Here is a 22,865-nt window from a genome sequence, read left to right as displayed (position 1 = left end):
GCCCGAGCACAGCTAGATTCAATGGGAATCAGGGGGCAAACTCTCTGCTGGTTGGAGTCATACCTGGCACATAGGAAGATGCTTGTCGTTGTGGGAGGTGAGTCATCTCAAGTCAGGAGTGTGATGGAATACTCCCCACTTGCCTGGATGTGTGCAGCCCCAGCAATACTGAAGAAGCTCGACACCATCCAGGACAAAGCATTGGCCCCACATCCACGAGCATCCACTCCCCCCACCACCGACGCTCAGTAGCAGCAGTGTGTACTATCGACAAGATGCGCTGCAGTAATTCACCGAAGATTCTCAGACAGCACCTTCCAAACCCAGGACCACTTCCATCTGGAAGGACCAGGGCAGCAGATACATGGGAACACCACCCCCTGCAAGTTCCCCTCCAATTCACTCACCATTCTGACTTGGAAATAAATCTCTATTCCTTCAGTAGGGTGTAGTGAATAGTGGATGCTGGGACATTGAGTACATTTAAGGAGGAGACAGATTTTTAATTAGTTATGAGCTGAAGGGTTATGGACAGCAGGCAGGACAGTGGAGGTGACTCTGGGATGCGATCAGCCATGATTGTATTGAATGACAGGGCAGCTCAAGGGGCTGAATGGCCTCCTGCTCCTGGTTTGTATGTTCTTATGATCAGTGTCACTGGGTCAAAGTCCTGGAACTCCATCCCTGACAGCTTTGTGGGTCTACATAGACTGCAGCAGATCACAAAGACAACTCATCACCTTCTCAAGGGGGAGCTTGGGACAAGTAATAACTACTGGCCGAGCCAGTGATGCCCATATACCCCGAATGAGCAAAAAAAATAAACATTTTAGTACCATGCTTTGGGAGCCAAAGCATGGAGGATAAGCCAAATTACTTGAATCGAGTTCATCTTCTGTTCAAATTGGGGTCCCAAGCAGAGCCCCAGGGCTGCTGCAAGGTCTCTGTAAGGTGTTTGGAGCCTCCAGGTGACCCTGCTCCAGGTATTGAAATGACCACACCAGGAATCCCTGCTCTGGGCACTGCCACCACCAAGAGTCCAGGCTCTGGGTCTACCGCCTGCACGTTTGCCCCCTTGCCCAACCCAAGATTCCTCACACTGTCCAAGGACATTGAGAAGTTCTGCTAAGCCCTTGCCTGAAGTGAGCATTCTTCACAGACAGGCTGGGCTCAGTGAAGGTGAACAAAGTTATTTAGCTGAAGTGAGACATCACGGTTGAGTCTGTTTCTAATATCATTGCGCAAGTTTTAATTTACACTGAGGGTGGTAGGTGTCTGAAACGTGCTGCCAGGGCCGTGGTAGAAACAGATACATTAGCAATGTTGAAGAGAAGTTTAGGCAGACACATAAACAGACAGGGAATAGAGGCATACAGACTACGTGCAGGGAGATGGGCTTTGTATAGAATAATATCACGGTCGGCACAGATGTAGTGGGCTGAAGGGCCTGTTCTTGTGCTATCCTGTTCTATGTTCTGGGTCATCAGTGCTCCATTTGTGTGCATGGTTTTATTTGGTTAGCCTCCAGCAGTATGCCTGACCATACTCAGCCTCGTGACTTGGTGCTTTTACATTCTCTGGGAACTGGCAGAGTGTATGCTACAGTGAGGCAAACAGAATCGATTTTTCCTTAACTCTCTCAGAGGATGTGGGCATCACTATCTGGCTGGCTTTTATCGACCCCGTCCCTAGTTGCCCCTTGAGAAGGTGGGGGTGAGCTGCCTTCTTGAACCGCTGCAGTCCACCTGCTGTGGGTTGACCCACAATGCCCTGAGAGAGGGAATTCCAGGATTTTAACCCAGGCACACTGAAAGGCCGGCGATATATTTCCAAGTCAGGATGGTGAGTGGCTTGGAGGGGAACGTGCAGTAGGTGGTGTTCCCATGTCTCTGCTGCCCTGGTCCTTTGAGATGGAAATGGTCCTGGGTTTGGAAGGTGCTGTTGGAGGAGCCTTAGTGAATTGTTTGGATTTCTCAGTTGCTGGGCTCAAAGGCTCTCAAACATAAAGACTTTTTTTAACGTGTGAGAAACTCACTTCACCAAACAAAAAGGTGTATTGTCTTAATCAGCTTTCCTCAGCACTGGAATACTTTCAACCTTCTGTTCTCAGCCGACTGGCCATGGTTGGAGTCAGTCATGAGTTCAGGGGGATGCTGTGGGCAGTACATTCACAGCAACCGTTTCTGAGCAACACAGGCTTTTCTGCTCGACAATACTCACTGGAATGATTCCCGGCTCCTGCACCGTCGTTAACACTCTTGTCTCTGAGACAGGAGCTCTTCGGTTTGACTTCAGGTCCTAACCCAAAGCCATGAGTGTAAGATCTAGCCTGACACTTTGGGTCATCACAGACAGAGGCCGCACTGTCAGAGCGTCTTTAGGACACAATGTTAAATCAAGGCTGTGTCCCCTCCCATCTGGTGAATGTATGTTTTTTTGAATAAGCACAGAGGGAAGTTCTCCCTGGTTGACCCGGTCAACAAAACAGCTTACCCAGTCATTCTCACACTGGCCTGTTCTGCATTGGAATCGTTGGTTCTGTTTCTCTCTCCATGGATGCTGCTTGACCTGCTGAGTTTCTCCAGCAGCTTCTGTTCCTTATTTCAGATAGCTGGCATCAGCAATCATTTGCTTTCGGTCTCACACTGGTGTTGCAAGGGATCTTGCTTTGCTGCTGCAGTGATCACATCTCTAGATTAGATTACTTACAGTGTGGAAACAGGCCCTTCGGCCCAACAAGTCTACACCGACCCGCCGAAGCGTATACCACCCAAACCCATACTCCTACATTTACCCCTTCACCTAACACTACGGGCAATTTAGCATGGCCAATTCACCAGACCTGCATATCTTTGGATTGTGGGAGGAAACCGGAGCACCCGGAGGAAACTCACGCAGACACGGGGAGAATGTGCAAACTCCACACAGAGAGTCGCCTGAGGCGGGAATTGAACCCGGGTCTCTGGCGCTGTGAGGCAGCAGTGCTAACCACTGTGCCACCGTGCCGCCCAAAGTATCTCGGGAAGTATTTCATTGGCAGTGGCATGAATTGTTAGACATGTGAGAGTTCGTGTGGGGGAGCAGTCTGCGTTTCACTCTGGAGGTTAGCTTCATGTCCTCTGTGGTTTGCGCCACTGATCCATTGAATGTACCATGCGTAACTCAGTGGTTAACACTGTTGCCTCACAGTACCAGGGACCCAGGTTCGATTCCAGCCTCAGGTGACTGTCTGTGTAGAGGTTGCACATTCTCCCTGTGTCTGTGTGGGTATCCTCCCACAGTGTGCAGGCGAGGAGAATTAGACTCAAGAGTGCGGTGCTCAAAACGAGCAGCAGGTCAGGCAGCATCTGAGGAGAATCGACGTTTCGGGCAAGAGCCCTTCCTCAGGAATGAGGCTTGTGAGCCGAGGGGGTGGCGAGATAAATGGGAGCAGGGGAGTGGGGCTGGGGAGAAGGTAGCTGAGTGCAATAGGGAGATGGAGTTGGGGAGTAATGGTGATAGGGTGGAGCAGATAGGTGGGAAGGAAGATGGATAGCTTATGAGGGAGGGGTGGCACGGTGGCTCAGTGGTTAGCACTGCTGCCTCATAGCGCCAGGGTCCCAGGTTCGATTCCAACCTTGGGTGACTGTCTGTGTGGAGTTTGCACATTCTCCCCGTGTCTGTGTGGGTTTCCTCCGGGTGCTCCGGTTTCCTCCCACAGTCCAAAGATGTGCCGGTCAGGTGAATTGGCCATGCTAAATTGCCCGTACTGTTCAGTGCATCATTCAGAGGGAAATGGGTCTGGGGTGGGTTACTCTTCGGAGGGTCGGTGTGGACTTGTTGGGCCGAAGGGCCTGTTTCCACACTGTAGGGAATCTACTGTAATCAAAAGTGGGATAAGGTGTGGGGAGGGGAAATGAGGAAACTGGTGAAATCCACATTGATCCTGTCTGGTTGGAGGGTCCCGAGGCATAAAGTGGTTAGGGTCTGGTGATGGAGGAGGCCCAGGATCTGCATGTCCTTGGTGGAGTGGGAGGGGGTGGTTGAAATGTTTGGCCACAGGGCAGTGGGGTTGGTTGGTACGGGTGTCCCAGAGATGTTCTCTGAAGCGCTCTGCGAGAAGGCATCCAGTCTCCCCAATGTAGAGGAGACCGCAACCAATACAGTAAACGACATGTGGATGTGGAAGACTTCTTGGGGCCTTGGGGGGTGGTGTGGGTGTAGGTTTTGCAATTCCTGTGGTGGCAGGGGAAGGTTTCAGGAGGGGAGGGTGGGTTGGTTGGGGTTGGGGGGAGTGTGGACCTGACAAGGGAGTGACAGAGGGAACGGGCTTTGCGGAGAGCAGATAGGGGTGGGGCGGGAAATATATCTCTGCTGGTAGGGTCCGTTTGTAGGTGGCAGAAATGGTGGACGATGATGCAATGTATCCGGAGGTTGGTGGGGTGGAAGGTGAGGACCAGGGGGTTCTGTCCTTGTTGCGGGTTGGAGGGATGGGGTTCGAGGGCGGAGGGGCAGGAAGTGGAGGAGATGCGCTATGAGAAATGCAGGGAGAGGGTAGAGGGGTGGGTCTGGATGGGATGCTCTTTGGAGGGTCACCGTGGTCTCAATGGGCTGAATGGCCTGCTTCCACACTGTAGCCATTCTGTGATCCCTGCTCGGGATGAGTGGGGTCAACAGCGTGACATTGACCTATTTTATGAACTCTTCACATTGACTGCTGTGAGGAAGAAATAATTGGACAGCTCAGCGACTCTCGCTGTTCCTATATATGTCTGAGGGAAATGATCTGGTGACAGTTCGGTGCCCCCTCCCTAATTAATCACTTGTCAGAATTCCATACGCGTGTGGGGGTTATTTTCCTTCCAAAATGACATCAGAGGTTTCAGTCCTATAATGGCTGGGGGGTTTTTTTTTTGAACCTGCTGCAGTTGTGGTTCTGGAGTTTTTGCAGCTAGGCTTGTCAACCTTGAGAAATCTCAGCAGCTGTGTCGCAGCAGCTGGTCTCACCTCATCCACAATGATTTCTTTCAAAGGGATAGGTCACAGACATGGTCGAAGGGTATGCAACTTAGATTCCACAGCCCGAAATCTCTCTCTCTCTCTCTCTCCCTCCTTTACTCTCTCTCCTGCTACATCTTGCTTTTCCCTTTCACCCCTATGTTCTCCTTTCACCTTTTTCTCTTGCATCTTCGCACTTTCTATTGCAAATGATCTTGCCCCCGTCCTCTTTCTCCCTAGCCTGATCTCAAACAGCCTGCTTACACCCGCACGGGGCTGGAGGGCTCTGGGAATCTGACTCCCTGAGCATTTGAATAGCGTGGGATCAGTGAGTCACCATTTTGTTCTAGACACAGCTGGGGGTCATTCATACGATGCAGTGGAACCGCGGCAATTCAGAGTTAACTCTTTCCAATGCAGGATGGATCCACACACTGTTCGCACAGCGGTTGGTTGAGCAATGTCCGTCCAAATGAATTTATTGACGGTGTTTCTCCAACAGGCCGAGGGAACTGGTCTACAGCTCCTCACTTGGTGGCGGTTAGATGGGGCGGCCTCCTCATGTTGGTTGTCTTGCTGGAGATATGTGACGATGCTGTCACTTCAAGAGGTTATTTTGTCCGGTTTTTTTTTCAAAAAGAGATGTTGTAAGGCAGAGATACAGAGCAATCTCTGAGAAAGTAAACAATTTGTGAGGCCTTGGGTTTTTCATTGAAGTTGGAACAATGGAAGCAGACTGGGTGTGGCCAGCTCTCACAGACCTGGCTTTCGAGTTTTGTTTTTAGTTTTCAGATTTAGTTTGTCAGCAGAAGCCTTTGAGGTCTCAAAAGAGTTGGAAGCTTCAGGGCATGTCTCCTGGCTGCCATTCTCTGTGAATTTTCTCTTGATGTTGTTTTCCCTTCCTGGACTGGGTATGGAACGAGCTGCCAGAGGAAGTGGTGGAGGCTGGTACAATGACAGCATTTAAAAGGCATCTGGTTGGGTACATGAATAGGAAGGGTTTGGACCAAGTGCTGGCAGGCGGGACTAGATTAGGTTGGGAGATCTGGTCAGCATGGATGAGTTGGACCGAAGGGTCTGTTTCCGTGCTGTACCTCTCTCTGACTATAACGGCATGTCAGAATCAGAGTCTGAATTTGCTTTTTTGCCAAGGGCTGTGTTTATGGGATGTTCTAGAAAAGTTACTTCATAATAGCTACTGTATCTATTATTCAGTTATGTTAACAACAGTCAAATAATTCTGAATTCCTCTTTACTTTGGTTGTATTTTAACTATCGTGTTTAAATAAATGGTGTTGTGCATGATGTTGTGTAGTTTACCAGTCTCATTGCATCGGGAATACATCTAAGAAATAAAATAAGAAGACGTTAGGGTCTGGCCTACCTTCTGAAAATATTTTGAAGGGGCCTAGTCTGGGCCATAACAAGTACAATCCCATGATCCCCTACCATCAGCTGCTGCCATTGCGTTCCTGACCTGTTCATCGTCGTGGAGCCAGACCCAAGCACATGGCACTGATGAGAGTAAAAGAAATGGGAGCCAAAAGTTGGCCATTTGGCCCCTCAAACTCGCTCCGATACTCAATAAGATCATGGCTGATCTTCTAGCTCAACAGTATGTTCCCACCCAGTCCCCCTGCTGCTTGGTTCCCATGAAATCCATGTGGCACAGAAGGAGGCCATTCAGCCAGTCATGTCCATGGCAGCTCTTTGCAAAAGCATCATGCCTCACACCGCAGCCCCAGAGAAGGGTAAACACTGACCAGGGTATTGTGGAAAACTCTGATCTCCTTTTAAAATAGTGCTGCAGGATCCCCGACCATGAGAGGGCATATCTCTTCAAACAACAACACCACCTCCAACAATGAAGCACTTCCTCAGGGGAATGTCCTCGGCCTAACCATCTTCAGCCACTTCAGTGGCTTCCTTTCCATCAGAAGTAGGGATGTTTGCTGATCATTACTCCATGTTCAGCACCATTCATGAGTCCTCAGATACTGAAGCAATCCATGGCCAAATACAGCAAGGCCAGGGATGATCTCCAGGTTTGGGCTGATAATTGGCAAGTAGCATTTGCATTCCACAAATGCCAGCCAAAAAAAGACCATCTCTGACAAGAGAGAATCTAAATGATGCCCATTAGCATTCAATGGCATTATTATTACTGAATCCTCCACGATCACCATCCTGGGGGTTACCATTGACCCCAAACTCAACCGGACTGGCCATATAAACACTATGGCACTGGAGGAAGGTAGGGTGTCATTATTTACAGGGAGCCCCCATGGGGCAGTATGTCAGTGTTTACAGATGGCGCAGTGGTAGTATCCCTGGCCAGGAGGCTGGGTTCAAGTCCCATCTGCTGCAGTGTTGTGTAATAACATTCTAAACAGGTTAATTAGACAAAAGAAAGGAAGGCATGACCTGAGAGATTGGGCGGAGCTGAATGCATTCTCCAACATTAACCCTTTCAGAACTGTTACGTCACACAGTGACCTCAGGAGAAATGAATCTGAATGAGGATCACAGCGCAGATAGAAAAGGCAACCCCCATTTGCTCTTCAGTCCACCCTGGCCTGGCTCCACATTCTACCCAGTTTCACCTTCTGTGTACATGAGCTAGAAACAATTGCACTGTCATCCTTCCCAGAGGCAGAAACTGGCATATCGCCATCTGTTGCACTGTCATGAATATGGAGCAGACAGCACTAAGGAACGACAGTGTAATGAAGCACCACACTTGTATTTCGCCCCCAGTGGCTTGATTTCAATCCAGCGAACATGTCGAGGCAAATTGACAGGCTCTCTCCCTTGCTGGTACAGATGCCACCATGGGATGCTACGTGCAGCCTGGAGCAGAGACTCTTTAATACCTCTGCCCGACTCTGTGGTGGTCACTCAGCAACATTGCTGCTGCGTTGGTGCTATTTCCATTTAGTAAAAGGAGAAAGCGAGGTTGAAAGCTCGATGCACAATAGGCCGTGCCTTAAAGAATTCACCATCAAGGGGAGTACTGAGGTGTTCATTGATCATGGAGCAGGAGGCAGGCTGCAGTGATGTTCCCAGTGAGATGATTGGCTCAGACAGCCAGCATTTGAAATCGCTTTTTTATATTCACTTGTCTGCCTTGTGTTTGAAAGCAGATTTCTGTTTAAACTATGTTTGGGCAGCACAGTGGCACAGTGGTTAGCACTGCTGCCTCACAGCGCCTGAGACCCGGGTTCAATTCCCACCTCAGGCGACTGACTGTGTGGAGTTTGCACGTTCTCCCTGTGTCTGTGTGGGTTTCCTCCGGGTGCTCCGGTTTCCTCCCACAGTCCAAAAATGTGAGGGTCAGGTGAATTGGCCATGCTAAATTGCCTGTAGTGTTTGGTAAGGGGTAAATGTAGGAGCATGGGTGGGTTGCGCTTCGGCGGGTCGGTGTGGACTTGTTGGGCCGAAGGGCCTGTTTCCACGCTGTAATGTAATCTAATCTAATATTCCAATGTCAAAGCTCAGCAGGTCTCGGCAGTGTCTGAGAACAGCAAGAAGCAGGTCTGTGAACTCCCATCAGAAACTGGATCTCATTGCCTCTCTCCTGCCTTCCCTTGCACCTTGATCAGATGGAACAAGGAGCCAAGGAGTGCCAGATGGAGTTTAATTCAGATAAATGTGAGGTGCTGCATTTTGGAAAGGCAAATCAGGGCAGGACTTCATGGTAGCTCCTAGGGAGTGTTGCTGAACAAAGAGACCTTGGAGTGCAGGTTCATAGCTCCTTGAAAGTGGAGTCACAGGTAGATAGGATAGTGAAGAAGGCGTTTGGTATGCTTTCCTTTATTGGTCAGAGTATTGAGTACAGGAGTTGGGAGGTCATGTTGTGGCTGTACAGGACATTGGTTAGGCCACTGTTGGAATATTGCGTGTAATTCTGGTCTCCCTGCTATAGGAAGGATGTTGTGAAACTTGAAAGGGTTCAGAAAAGATTTACAAGGATGTTGCTAGGGTTGGAGGGTTTGAGCTACAGGGAGAGGCTGAACAGGCTGGGGCTGTTTTCCCTGGAGCATTGGAGGCTGAGGGGTGACCTTTTATAATATCACGAGGGGCATGGATAGGGTGAATAGCCAAGGTCTAGTCCACAGGGTAGAGGAATCCAAAGCTAGAGGGCACATTAGGTTAGATTATCCACATTGTGGAAACAGGCCCTTCGGCCCAACAAGTCCACACTGACCCTCCGAAGAGTAACCCACCCAGACCCATTTCTCTCCGACTAATACACCTAACACTAGGGACAATTTAGCATGGCCAATTCCCCTGATCTGCACATCTTTGGACTGTGGGAGGAAACCAGAGCCAACCCACACAGACATGGAGAGAATGTGCAAACCCCACACAGACAGTTGCCCGAGGCTGGGATCGAACCTGGGACCCTGGTGCTGTGAGGCAGCAGTGATAACCACTGAGTCACTGTGCGGCACATGTTTAAGGTGAGAGGGGAAAGATTTAAAAGGGATCTAAGGGGCAACTTTTTTCATGCAGAGGGTGGTGTGTGTATAGAATGAGCTGCCAGAGGAAGTAGTGGAGGCTGGTACAATTGCAACATTTAAAAAGCATCTGGATGGGAAGGGTTTCGAGGGATATGGATCAAATGCTTGCAAATGGGACTAGATTAGGTTGGGATAGCTGATTGGCAAGGATGAGTTGGTCCGAAGGGTCTGTTTCCGTGCTGTAATTGGTTCTCACCTCCTCCCCTTGCCTCTGTATTTCTTTTGAGCCTGTCTCTTAAGTTCTTTCAGCTCTGTAGCAGATAACCTGAGAATATGTTCCACCCCTTAAAACCTGTGCTATCCTCAGAGTCCATCCCGTTTCTCCTGCAGTCTTAATTGTTGTTCCCCTCTGAAATTTGGCATGCCTGTTTTTACAGCATGAGGCTAATCCTGTACTGCTGAGGAAATGATTTGTATACCTCATGAGAGTAATGAGAGAGGGGCTGGATTGACTGCCTGACAGGGGGTGTGGAGCTACAGTTGGCCGACAAAGCTGACTGGGTTATTAACAGTGGCACACAGACTGGGGACAGGGGTCAGTTGCTGGGAGCTGGCCAACAGCCTTCGAATCGCATTCAAACCACAGCAGGGGAAGGGGGAACGCTTGTTTCTCAAACAAAACAAATGTTTAAATGGCAAAGGATTCGATTGCCAAGGGGACTGAATAAAAGGGGTGCAGCGGTGTGCCCTGACCACGGCTTTACTTATAAAAGCGTTTGAATTGGATTCTGCATTTTTTGGCCGAAGCCTAGTGTTTTGAACATATCCGACTCTTCCAACCAGGCCCTGTGGCTATCGGTCAGGTGACGTAGCTGGCAAGGGTCAAAGGTCTACACATTACAGAAAGGGGATATGATTTCATCGCTCACCAACATCCAGATGTCAGGGTGAGGTCAGGAATATTACTTACTGAGATCGGTCGATACCCATTATTTGGCATTATCAATTTGCACCATGTTTCTATCACTTACTCATTTGTGGTTGGCTTTCTCGATGTCACCGGCTCCCATTAGAAGCACTTCACTCAGTTTTAAAGGCCACGCTGCTCTCTGCTGCTGCCAGTTATTAATGGTGCCTGTTAATTACAATGCAACCACCTTTCCCCCCGAGCCCAAAATGGCTCCTTTTGACCAGGACAGTAAAACGCTTCAAGTTCCTGACACAGATGTTACAACACAGAAGGAAGCCACTCAGCCCAAGCAGTCCATGTTACTTTTTATCCCCCACTCAATCCCTGGAGAGAGCTAAATGCCCTCCCTCATGGCTGGTTTGTCAGTGAGATGAGCATTTAATAGGGTGGCAGGGTACCAACTGGTGACCCCACTGCCTCTGGCCTGATTCGGCCTGTGACACGGTGGTCTAGGGACAGCCTGCTATTCACCCCTCACCAATGCCCAGTCGAAGCCTTTAAATGAACGATTAAGACCGACTTGTGGGCCTCATCCCACCACCGGTTAACACCCCTGGAGTATTGTGTGCAGTTTTTCTTCTTTACCTGAGGAAGGATGTTCTGGCGAGGGAGGGAGGGCAGTGAAGGGTTTGCCAGACTGAATCCTGGGATGGCAGGATGAACATATGAAGAGACACCAATGGAGTTTTGAAGAATGAGGGGGGATCTTATAGAAACCTATAAAATTCTAACAGGACTAGACAGGGTCAACGCTGGAAGGATGTTTAAAGAAAACATAGAAAATGAGAACAGGAGTAGGCCATTCAGCCCTTCAATCCTGTTCCCTCATTCAATATGATCATGGCTGATCATCCAACCGTTCCCACTTTCTCCCCAAACCCTTTTGCACGGAGAACTATATTTAACTTATTCTAGGAAACATTCAATGTTTCGGCCTCAATCGCTTAGCCTGTGACCTCTTGGTCATCGGGAACATCCTTCCCGCGTTGACCCTGTCTAGTCCTGTTAGAATTTTATAGGTTTCTATGAAATCTCCCTCATTCTTTAAGACTCCACGGAGTATAGTTCAAACCGATCCAGTTTCTCTTCATACGTCAGTCCAGCCATCCTCTGGAATCAGTCTGGTAAACCTTCACTGCCCTCCCTCCGTCGCCCAGAACGTCCCTCCTCAGATACAGAGACCAAAACTGCACAGAATACTCCAAGATAAAACAAAGAACTGTGAATACTGGCGATCTGAAGCAAAGAAAACTAAAAATGTCTGGAGAGCCTCTGCAGGCTCAGAACTAGTTCTGAGGAAGGGTCAGTGGCCTCAACGCTAACTCTGTTCCTCTCGCCACGGATGCTGACAGGCCCGCTGAGTTTCTCCAGCAATTTCTGTTTGTGTTTGCTTCACAAGACTTCTGATGTTCCCAGTGACTGCGGCCACCTTACTATCTGCAGCTGTGAGGTGAAGCTTGTTGTGAGCGGGAGCCCAGATTCTACCGTCGCTACACCAGCTGTCAGCCAGCTGGGTAAGGGAGAGAAAGCATTGGCACTCCTCGCTGCCATCCCCTGGCAGTCCCAGGGTGAAAGTGCATGCTTGGGAGTTCCAGACCTGTGCTGTGATTTCCTTTCACAGTCGAGGTTGCTCGCTGGCCCTTTCTGTGCCATCCTGAACGCTGCTGCCTTCTGTGCAATATGCACTGATTGGCATCTCATCCTCCACCAGTGCTCAGTGACAGCAGTGGGTACTATCAACAAGATGTTTTTGAATTCACTCGTGGGACATGGGAGTCACTGGCTGGGCCCAGCCGTCCCTAGTTGCCCCCCTTGAGAAGGTGGGGGTGAGCTGCCTTCTCGAGCTGCTGTAGTCCATGTGCTGTGGGTTGACCCACAATGCCCTTGAGATGGAATCCCAGGATTTTGACCCAACGACACTGAAGGAATGGCAATAGATTTCCCAGTCAGGTTGGTGAGTGGCTTGGAGGGGAACTTACAGGGGGTGGTGTTCCCATGTATCTGCTGCCCTTGTCCTTCTAGATGGAAGTGATTGTGGGTTTGGAAGGTGCTGTCTGAGGATCTTTGATGAATCTCTGCAGTGCATCTTGTAGATGGTACACACTGCTGCTACTGAGCATCGGTGGTGGGGGGAGTGGGTGCTTGTGGATGTGGGGCCAATCAAGCGGGGGCTGCTTTGTCCTGGATGGTGTTGAGCTTCTTGAGTGTTGTTGGAGCTGCCCCCATCCAGGCAAGTGGGGAGTATTCCTTCACACTCCTGACTTGGGCCTTGTAGATGGTAGACAGGCCTTGGAGAGTCAGGAGGTGTATTACAAGCTGCAGGATTCCTAGCCTCTGACCTGCTTTTGTAGCTAGTGTTTATATGGCTGATCCAGGTTGAGTTTCTGGTCAATGATAACCCCCGGAATGGTGACGGCGGGGGGGATTCAGTGATGGTAACACTAAAGGTACACTGCAGAAATTCTCAAGGCTCAGGCAGCACCTTCCAAACCCACGACCACTTCCATCTGGAAGGACAAGGGCGGCAGATACATGGGAACACCACCCCCTGCAAGCTCCCCTCCACGCCACTCACCATCCTGGCTTGGAAATCTATCCCCGTTCCTTCAGTGTGGCTGGGTCAGAATCCTGGGATTCCATCCCAACAGCATTGTAGGTGTCACTGCACCACACGAACTGCGGCAGTTCAAGAAGGCACCACTTTATCAAGGGGCAATAACTGTTACCTCTGACAGCTGTGCTCATATCCCATGAAGGAATGTGAAAACAGAAGGTGATCAGGGTGGAAAGGAATTACAATTCCCAACATTTGTTGGGAGGAACGCATGATACTCCAGGATGAAACAGGAAGGATGTTCCCGATGCCTGAGGGCAGGGGGTCCAGAACCAGGGGTTGTAGGATACAGGGTAAGCAATCATTGGTTTTGTTCAGCTCTAGTAATGTCTTGTTTCTCCTGCTGCGTGCAGCTGAGCAGTGGTGCTCGCTTCCTTCGTGTCTGTTTTGAAGTGTTTGAAGTATTCTAAGGAGCTGAATCAATCATGATTTATTTTCACGACCAACTGAGGTCACTCCCACTTGAACACAATGAAGGTCTTCAGCGCAGACTTCCCAAAGATGCCATCATCATCGAGTCATAGAGATGTAGAGCACGGAAACAGACCCTTCGGTCCAACCCGTCCATGCCGACCAGATATCCCAACCCAATCTCGTCTCACCTGCCAGCACCCGGCCCATATCCCTCCAAACCCTTCTAAATGCCTCTTAAATGTTGCAATTGTACCAGCCTCCACCACTTCCTCTGGCAGCTCATTCCATACACGTACCACCCTCTGCGTGAAACAGTTGCCCCTTAGGTCTCTTTTATATCTTTCCCCTCTCACCCTGAACCTATGCCCTCTAGTTCTGGACTCCCCCGCCCCTAGACTTTGTCTAGCTCAGAAGTGGGGCTGGTTGCCAAGGAGTGCACAATGTTTGGCACCTTTGGCAATTCCTCTAAAGGGATCAAAGGGTATAGGGGAGAAAGTGAGAACAGGGGACTGGGTTGGGTGATTAGTGTGGTGCTGGAAAAGCACAGCAGGCCAGGCAGCATCCAAGGAGCAGGAAAATCAATGTTTTGGGCAAAAGCCCTTCATCGGATACTGCCTGCCTGCTGTGCTTTTCCAGCACCACTAATCTAGACTCTGGTTAGCACTGTTGCCTCACAGCGCCAGGGTCCCAGGTTCGATTCCAGCCATGGGCGACTGTCTGTGTGGAGTTTGCACATTCTCCCCGTGTCTGCGTGGGTTTCCTCCGGGTGCTCCGGTTTCCTCCCACAGTCCAAAGATGTGCAGGTCAGGTGAATTGGCCATGCTAAATTGCCCGTAGTGTTAGGTTAGGGGTATGGGTGGGTTGTGCTTCGGCGGGTCGGTGTGGACTTGTTGGGCCGAAGGGCCTGTTTCCACACTGTAAGTAATCTAAGTAATCTAAATCTAAGTAATCTGCAGGCCTCACTTCCACCTGGGTTGGATGATCAGCCATGATCAGATTGATTGGGAGCAGGCTTGAAGGGCTGAATGGCCTCCTCCTATTTTCGATGTTTCTAAGTCCATTTTGAGTTCCTTTCGTTTCTCCAGTGAGATGGAGATCCATAAGAAATGGTCATCCCTTTGGGTTTCATAGCTTCACTGTCCAACCTGCTGACACAGATAACTGCCAATTTCAGCCACTTGTATGTTGCTGCAGCTATGTAACAAAGAGACTATTTCAGGCACTGTAGTTCTGAGCTGAGCTGTGCTGAGCTATCTCACCTTCTCACCTTACCTGTTCATATTTATTCGGGGTTGTTTTTGGATGTGACCTTTTCAGTTTGGAGCTGCTGAAAGGTGGTGTGTGTGTGTGTGTGTGTGTGTGTATGTGTGTGTGTCTGTGTGTATGTGTGTGTGTGTGTGAGAGAGAGAGAGAGTGTGTCTGTGTGTGTCTGTGTGTGTGTATGTGTGTGTGTGTGTGTGTGTGTGTGTATGTGTGTGTGTGTGTCTGTGTCTGTCTGTGTGAGAGAGTGTATGTGTGTGTGTGTGAGAGAGAGAGTGTTTGTGTGTGTGTGTGTCTGTCTGTCTGTGTGAGAGAGTGTATGTGTGTGTATGTGTGTGTGTGTGTGAGAGAGAGAGTGTGTCTGTGTGTATGTGCCTGTGTGTGTGTCTGTCTGTGTGTGTGTGTGAGAGAGAGTGTTCATGTGTCTGTGTGTGTGTCTGTGTGTGTGAAAGAGTGTGTGTGTGTGTGTGTGTGTGAGAGAGAGAGTGTTCATGTGTCTGTGTGTGTGTCTGTGTGAGAGAGTGTATGTGTGTGTGTGTCTGTGTGTGTGTGAGAGAGAGTGTGTGTGTGAGAGAGAGTGTTCGTGTGTCTGTGTGTGTGTCTGTCTGTGTGTGAGAGAGTGTATGTGTGTGTGTGTGTGAGAGAGTGTTCGTGTGTCTGTGTGTGCGTCTGTGTGTGTGAGAGAGTGTATGTGTGTGTGTGTGTGTGTGAGAGAGAGAGTGTTCGTGTGTCTGTGTGTGTGTCTGTCTGTGTGTGAGAGAGTGTATGTGTGTGTGTGTGAGAGAGTGTTCGTGTGTCTGTGTGTGTGTCTGTCTGTGTGAGAGAGTGTATGTGTGTGTGTGAGAGAGTGTTCGTGTGTCTGTGTGTCTGTCTGTCTGTGTGTGAGAGAGTGTATGTGTGTGTGTGTGAGAGAGTGTTCGTGTGTCTGTGTGTGTGTCTGTCTGTGTGTGAGAGAGTGTATGTGTGTGTGTGTGAGAGAGTGTTCGTGTGTCTGTGTGTGTGTCTGTCTGTGTGTGAGAGAGTGTATGTGTGTGTGTGTGAGAGAGTGTTCGTGTGTCTGTGTGTGTGTCTGTCTGTGTGTGAGAGAGTGTATGTGTGTGTGTGTGTGAGAGAGTGTTCGTGTGTCTGTGTGTGTGTCTGTGTGTGTGAGAGAGTGTATGTGTGTGTGTGTGTGTGAGAGAGAGAGTGTTCGTGTGTCTGTGTGTGTGTCTGTCTGTGTGTGAGAGAGTGTATGTGTGTGTGTGTGAGAGAGTGTTCGTGTGTCTGTGTGTGTGTCTGTCTGTGTGAGAGAGTGTATGTGTGTGTGTGAGAGAGTGTTCGTGTGTCTGTGTGTCTGTCTGTCTGTGTGTGAGAGAGTGTATGTGTGTGTGTGTGAGAGAGTGTTCGTGTGTCTGTGTGTGTGTCTGTCTGTGTGTGAGAGAGTGTATGTGTGTGTGTGTGTGAGAGAGTGTTCGTGTGTCTGTGTGTGTGTCTGTGTGTGTGAGAGAGTGTATGTGTGTGTGTGTGTGTGAGAGAGAGAGTGTTCGTGTGTCTGTCTGTGTGTGAGAGAGTGTATGTGTGTGTGTGTGAGAGAGTGTTCGTGTGTCTGTGTGTGTGTCTGTCTGTGTGAGAGAGTGTATGTGTGTGTGTGAGAGAGTGTTCGTGTGTCTGTGTGTCTGTCTGTCTGTGTGTGAGAGAGTGTATGTGTGTGTGTGTGAGAGAGTGTTCGTGTGTCTGTGTGTGTGTCTGTCTGTGTGTGAGAGAGTGTATGTGTGTGTGTGTGAGAGAGTGTTCGTGTGTCTGTGTGTGTGTCTGTCTGTGTGTGAGAGAGTGTATGTGTGTGTGTGTGAGAGAGTGTTCGTGTGTCTGTGTGTGTGTCTGTCTGTGTGTGAGAGAGTGTATGTGTGTGTGTGTGTGAGAGAGTGTTCGTGTGTCTGTGTGTGTGTCTGTGTGTGTGAGAGAGTGTATGTGTGTGTGTGTGTGTGAGAGAGAGAGTGTTCGTGTGTCTGTGTGTGTGTCTGTCTGTGTGTGAGAGAGTGTATGTGTGTGTGTGTGAGAGAGTGTTCGTGTGTCTGTGTGTGTGTCTGTCTGTGTGAGAGAGTGTATGTGTGTGTGTGAGAGAGTGTTCGTGTGTCTGTGTGTCTGTCTGTCTGTGTGTGAGAGAGTGTATGTGTGTGTGTGTGAGAGAGTGTTCGTGTGTCTGTGTGTGTGTCTGTCTGTGTGAGAGAGTGTATGTGTGTGTGTGTGTGAGAGAGAGTGTTCGTGTGTCTGTGTGTCTGTCTGTCTGTGTGTGAGAGAGTGTATGTGTGTGTGTGTGAGAGAGTGTTCGTGTGTCTGTGTGTGTGTCTGTCTGTGTGAGAGAGTGTATGTGTGTGTGTGTGAGAGAGAGAGTGTTCGTGTGTCTGTGTGTGTGTCTGTCTGTGTGAGAGAGTGTATGTGTGTGTGTGTGTGAGAGAGAGAGTGTTCGTGTGTGTGTGTGTGTGTCTGTCTGTGTGAGAGAGTGTATGTGTGTGTGTGAGAGACAGAGTGTTCGTGTGTCTGTCTGTGTGTGTGAGAGAGTGTATGTGTCTGTGTGTGTGTCTGTGTGAGAGAGTGTATGTCTGTGTGTGTGAGAGAGTGTTTGTGTGTCTGTGTGTGTGTCTGTCTGTGTGAGAGAGTGTATGTCTGTGTGTGTGAGAGAGTGTTCGTGTGTCTGTGTGTGTGTCTGTCTGTGTGAGAGAGTGTATGTCTGTGTGTGTGAGAGAGTGTATGTGTCTGTGTGTGTGTCTGTCTGTGTGAGAGAGTGTATGTGTCTGTGTAGGCTCAAATCAGGTTGGTTTCAAGGATGGATGCTCATCCCATGTTATTTTCCCACAAAGAATGTGCACCCACATTGCACAGGACCCATAATCCAGCCCGTCTCACAATTCAGAGGGGAGAAGTAGGCAGGGCTCCATGACGTTTCAGACAAGCTGACGATCACCAGAATAGAATCGGATTGAGGAAGGAGCAGAATCGAAAGATCCTCCAGCCTGGCAGCCTCTTTTGGATATTGGCAGTCATTATAAAAGGTATGCCTCTGTGCATCGACACTGTCACTGTTGGACAGATAGGCAGGGTTATATGAAGGAGTGCAAACACTGATAGAAACCAATTCGGCCAAATAGCTGGTATCTTTGTTGTCAATTCAGTACCATTTCATGGCTGCCATGTTGGTTTTGGGCCCTGTTGTTTTACACATTTAGCAGCCTCCAAGAGAACCGAATCTTTTGATCGCCCCAGAAATGATGTTTAATATTGTTTTGATGCTTTCCTCAGCACATGTGGAGATAATCGATTGTACATTTACAGCTAAAGAACATGGTAAAAGCACATGACTCTCGACTTTGGCCATCCCCAGAGCACTGAGGACTTGATTTCCCCCTGTCCGTTTCGCTCACCATCTTGAAATCTATGAGGTAAAAACAATAACTGCCGATGCTGAAAACCAAATACTGGATTAGTGGTGCTGGAAGAGCACAGCAGTTCAGGCAGCATCCAAGGAGCAGCGATTTCGCTGCTCCTTGGATGCTGCCTGAACTGCTGTGCTCTTCCAGCACCACTAATCCAGTATCTTGAAATCTATCACCATTCTTTCACCGTCACTGGGCGAGAATCTGTGGGTGTGACTGCAGAGATTCAAGAAGGCAGCTCACCACCACCCTCTCCACAGCAGGTCGAACAAAGGACAGCACAGCCCAGGAACAGGCCCTTCGGCCCTCCAAGCCTGCACTGACACATTTTGCCCCATCATACTAAAACTGTCTTCACTTACAGGATCCGTATCCCTCTGATCCCTTCCTATTCATGTATTCGTTCGGGTGAATGCTGCTATTGTGCCTGCTTCCACCCCCTCCTCTGGCAGCACGTTCCAGGCACACACCACCCTTTGTGTGAAAAACCTGCCTCGCACATCTCTTTTAAACTAACCCCCCCACCCGCACCTTGAACCTGTGTCCCCTAGTAACTGACCCCTTCACCCTGGGGAAAAAGCCTCATATTTCCCACTCTACCCATGCCTTTCACAATCTTATGAATGTCCATCAGGTCACCCCTCAACCTCCTGCGTTCCAGTGAAAACAAACCCAGTCTATCCAACCTTTCTTCATCACTAAAATCCACTCCGCGCCCCCCCATACCAGGTAATAAATGCTGGGAAATGAGAGTTGCCCTGATTCTCATAGTCTCACTCGCGACAATCAAGGCTTCCCAATGAAGGTGAAGAACCATCATTCGCAGTGATGCATTCATCACGATCCAGATCTTGAAATAACTGCTGGATATCCATGCCCCGTTCGGGTGTTCCTTTCTAACATTAACAGATCCTCGCATCTCAAACTGGGCCCTTCGATCACCTCCAATCCACAATCCATGCACTCAGCCAGTTGACTGGGCCCCTCCCCACATCTTGGATCACTGCAGTCTGACGAGTTCTCACGCGGAGAATGTTGAGCGGGCCATTGGAGTTTAGAGTAAATAATACATGGCTTGGAAAAGGTGGATGCTAGGAAATTGTTTCCGTTAGACGAGGAGACTAGGACCCGTGGACACAGCCTTAGAATTAGAGGGGGTCATTTCAGAATAGAAATGCGGAGACATTTCTTCAGCCAGAGAGTGGTGGGCCTGTGGAATTCATTGCCACGGAGTGCAGTGGAAGCCGGGACGCTAAATGTCTTCAAGGCCGAGATTGATAGATTCTTGTTGTCTCGAGGAATTAAGGGCTACGGGGAGAACGCTGGTAAGTGGAGCTGAAATGCGCATCAGCCATGATTGAATGGCGGAGTGGACTCGATGGGCCGAATGGCCTTACTTCCACTCCTATGTCTTATGGTCTTATGGTCTTATTTGCCTTCCCACTTTAAAACAAATGGCTGCTTGGTATTCAAACCATTTCAACAATGACAACACACCATGAAATTGCATTATGACAGTGAGCACAGTTAATCCCGTGGAAAACTGGAGCAGAACAGCCGATTCTGGTTTGAGTGGATTGTGGCATTTGCTGGCGCTTTTGACCTTAGCAGAGGGCAAGGATATTCTGATTCACTGCATTCAGATTATTAATGCCACCATGTGCTTCATCCTGCTTTCCTGGTGTTCAGCTTTATGTGTTCTTCTGTGTTGTCCTTTTGCCTTTTTGGGCTAAGTCCAGCCAGAGTGAAAGTCATCTCTGCCTCCTGCAGTTAAAAAAAACTGATTTAAGGTCATCTCAAGGCCATTCTTTCTAAGTGTCCAAGAGAGATTGAGTAGACTGGGACTATACTTGTTGGAATTTAGAACAATGAGGGGGGCTTTTATAGAAATATATCCAATGATGAAGGGAATAGGTAAGATAGAAGCAGGGAGGTTGTTTCCACGGGTAGGCTTAGCCTCAAAATAAGGGGGGGAGCAGATTTTTTTCGAGGTGTAGTGGACAGCGGAGAAGGTTACCTCAGAGTACAACGGGATCTTGATCAGCAGAGTGGCAGTTGGAGTTTAACTTAGATAAATGTGAGGTGCTGCATTTTGGATAGGAAGGATGCTGTGAAACTTGAAAGGGTTCAGCAAAGATTTACAAGGATGTTGTCAGGGTTGGAGGGTTTGAGCTACAGGGAGAGGCTGAACAGGCTGGGGCTGTTTTCCCTGGAGCGTCGGAGGCTGAAGGGGTGACCTTGTAGAGGTTTATAAAATCACGAGGGGCATGGATAGGATAAATAGACAAAGTCTATTCCCTGGGGTGGGGGAGTCCAGAACTAGAGGGCATAGGTTTAGGGTGAGAGGGGAAAGATATAAAAGAGACCTAAGGGGCAACTTTTTCACGCAGAGGGTGGTACGTGTATGGAATGAGCTGCCAGAGGAAGTGGTGGAGGCTGGTACAATTGCAACATTTAAGAGGCATTTGGATGGGTATACGAATAGGAAGGGTTTAGAGGGATATGGGCCAAGTGCTGGCAAATGGGACTAGATTAATTTAGGATATCTGGTCAGCATGGACGAAATGTACTGTTTCCGTGCTGTACATCTCTATATCAGATTCGATGTCAGATGTAGGACTGAGTTTAGGAGGAACTTCTTCACCCAGGCGGTTGTGAATCTGTGGAATTCCCTGCTCAGTGAAGCATTTGAGACTATCTCATTGGATATTTTTAAGGCAAAAATAGATTTGTAAACAGTAAAGGAGTTAAAGGTTATGCTGAGTGAGTGGGTAAGTGGAGCTGAGTCCATGATAAAGATAAGCCCTGATCTTATTGAATGGCGGAGCAGGCTGGAGGGGTCAGATGGGCCTACTCCTGTTCCTGTTCCTTATGTTCTTATGAATGTGTGCCCTGGTGGTTGTAGTTTCTTTCACCTTGACAACACTCCTGTGAAGCGCCTTGGGACATTGCCCTCTGAGAAAGGTGCTATAGAATTGCAGGTTGCTGTTGTCGCCTCGCTGTGTGACCTGTGCTCCCTCGGGGTTGCTGATTTGCTGCCGATGGTCTGATCTTCCTCTACGTATGAGAAACAAAGGTTTCAAGAATGTAACTTTGCAGAATGCACTGTGTCTGCAAACCTTGGATTGTCGCTTTGCTATCTCTTATGGTCTTTGTTTTTAACCAAATAAAAAATTAATTCCTGTTTGAAGCACAAAGGATTCTCACTGGCAGATGTATTTGGGAGCATTGTGCTGTACAGTGGTGTTTCCGTTCCCAAACACCTCTCTGCTTTTCCATCACTGGCTTCTCCTTTGAGTATTTGTTTAACAGCAAACTCTGCCCAAATATTTGGTCAACAATGCTAATGTCTCTTGCTTCAGCTCCACATTAATTTTTGTCCAATCAGGTTTCTTTGGCGCACTGCTGGATGTTTTGCAAGGTTCTAAGGCACAGTACAAATACAAGCTCTTGTTGTTTATGCTGCTATACAGAAGATAATATTGTGAGCAAGCTGGGATGGTTTGTCCCAATAGTCTACAGGCTGGATTTCCAGCTCAAGTCAGGAAATCAAAGCTAACTCATAGTCCCATACCCACACTCTAAGGCACTTTATGGGCTCCATGCCAACTTAATGCCAACTCACGTCTGCACCACCCTTTGTCTTTCGACTCTTCATGCCTCCAGTGTGCACCATGGATAAACATACGAATGCACAAGTTAGGATTAGATGTATGCCATTCGGCCCATTGATTCTGTTCTCCCATTCAATAAGGTGCCGGGCTTATGTTTCAGATTCCACATTCCCATTGACCCCCAATAACCTTTTGATACCACTGCTTGACAGGAAACCACCCACCTCCACCTTAAAAAGACTCCCCGACCCCAAGTCGGAGGGGGCAATCGCAGATGGGCACTCGGGATCGGTTCCTGTATTCGCGCTGGGGACGCAGGGTTAGCAACGTTGATTAGATGGAGAAAGCCTGGTGAAGCCACACTCCCACTCCCCGTGGCACCCAAGTAAACCCCAAAACAGCTCCGACTGCTTTAGTTTGTGGGCACGACTCTGCAGTGGAATTTGGGCCATTGCTTTAAATGTTTAAAAGGGACCCCCGAGAGGCAACGTTTACACGCAGAGGGTGGTTCGTGTGTGGAAGGAACTGCCAGAGGAAGTGGTAGATGTGGGGACAGTTCCAACATTTTAAAGACATTTGGACGGTACTTGAATATGGACCAAACATAGGCAAATGGGACGAGTATCGTTTGGGAAACCCAGTTGGCATGGACGAGTTGGGCCGAAGGGCCTGTTCCTGTGCTGTACGCCTCTATGACACGGTCACCCAAAACACTCCAGTGAAGTGCTTTTCGAAATGTACCTGCTGTCATAAGGTAGGAAACATATAGCAAGCTCCCACAAACACCGATGTGATAATGAGCAGAAAGTGCATGTTGGTGTTGCTTATCAAAGGATCGATATTGGCCGAAATGCTAGGGAGAACCTCTCTGCTCTTCTTTGAGTTTGTGTCATGGAATCGCTGACATCCATGTGAAATGCGCCAATGGGTCCTCTGCTTCATGTCTCATCCAATAGGTGGCACCTCTGTCATTGCAGCACTCCGTCAGTACTGTGCTGGAGTTACAGCTTTGAACATTGTGGCCTGGGATGGAACTGATCACCTTCCGACTGATCAGAATCAGATTCCTGATGAAGGGCTTTTGCCCGAAACGTCGATTCTCCTGCTCCTCGGATGCTGCCTGACCTGCTGTGCTTTTCCAGC

General features: G+C 49.0%; 1 protein-coding gene across 4 annotated transcripts in view; it reads left to right on the top strand.

The window, feature by feature from the left end:
• The window catches only part of LOC140471242 (integrin alpha-7-like), a 196,750-nt gene that overhangs the window by 55,719 nt on the left and 118,166 nt on the right, over positions 1-22,865 (top strand). Inside the window, exon 1 of one of the 4 annotated variants that reach the window (XM_072567202.1) lies at positions 17,660-17,727. The exons of the other annotated variants lie outside the window; for them this stretch is intronic. The gene's annotated coding sequence lies outside the window, so the exon portion shown is untranslated. Of the gene's footprint in view, positions 1-17,659; positions 17,728-22,865 lie in introns of those variants that run through there. 4 annotated transcript variants of the gene reach the window in all.

Source organism: Chiloscyllium punctatum, chromosome X (assembly GCF_047496795.1).
Source record: "Chiloscyllium punctatum isolate Juve2018m chromosome X, sChiPun1.3, whole genome shotgun sequence".
NCBI lineage: Eukaryota > Metazoa > Chordata > Chondrichthyes > Orectolobiformes > Hemiscylliidae > Chiloscyllium > Chiloscyllium punctatum.
The sequence above is the reverse complement of the archived record's forward strand: the minus strand, read 5'-3'. Positions and strand labels throughout refer to the sequence as shown.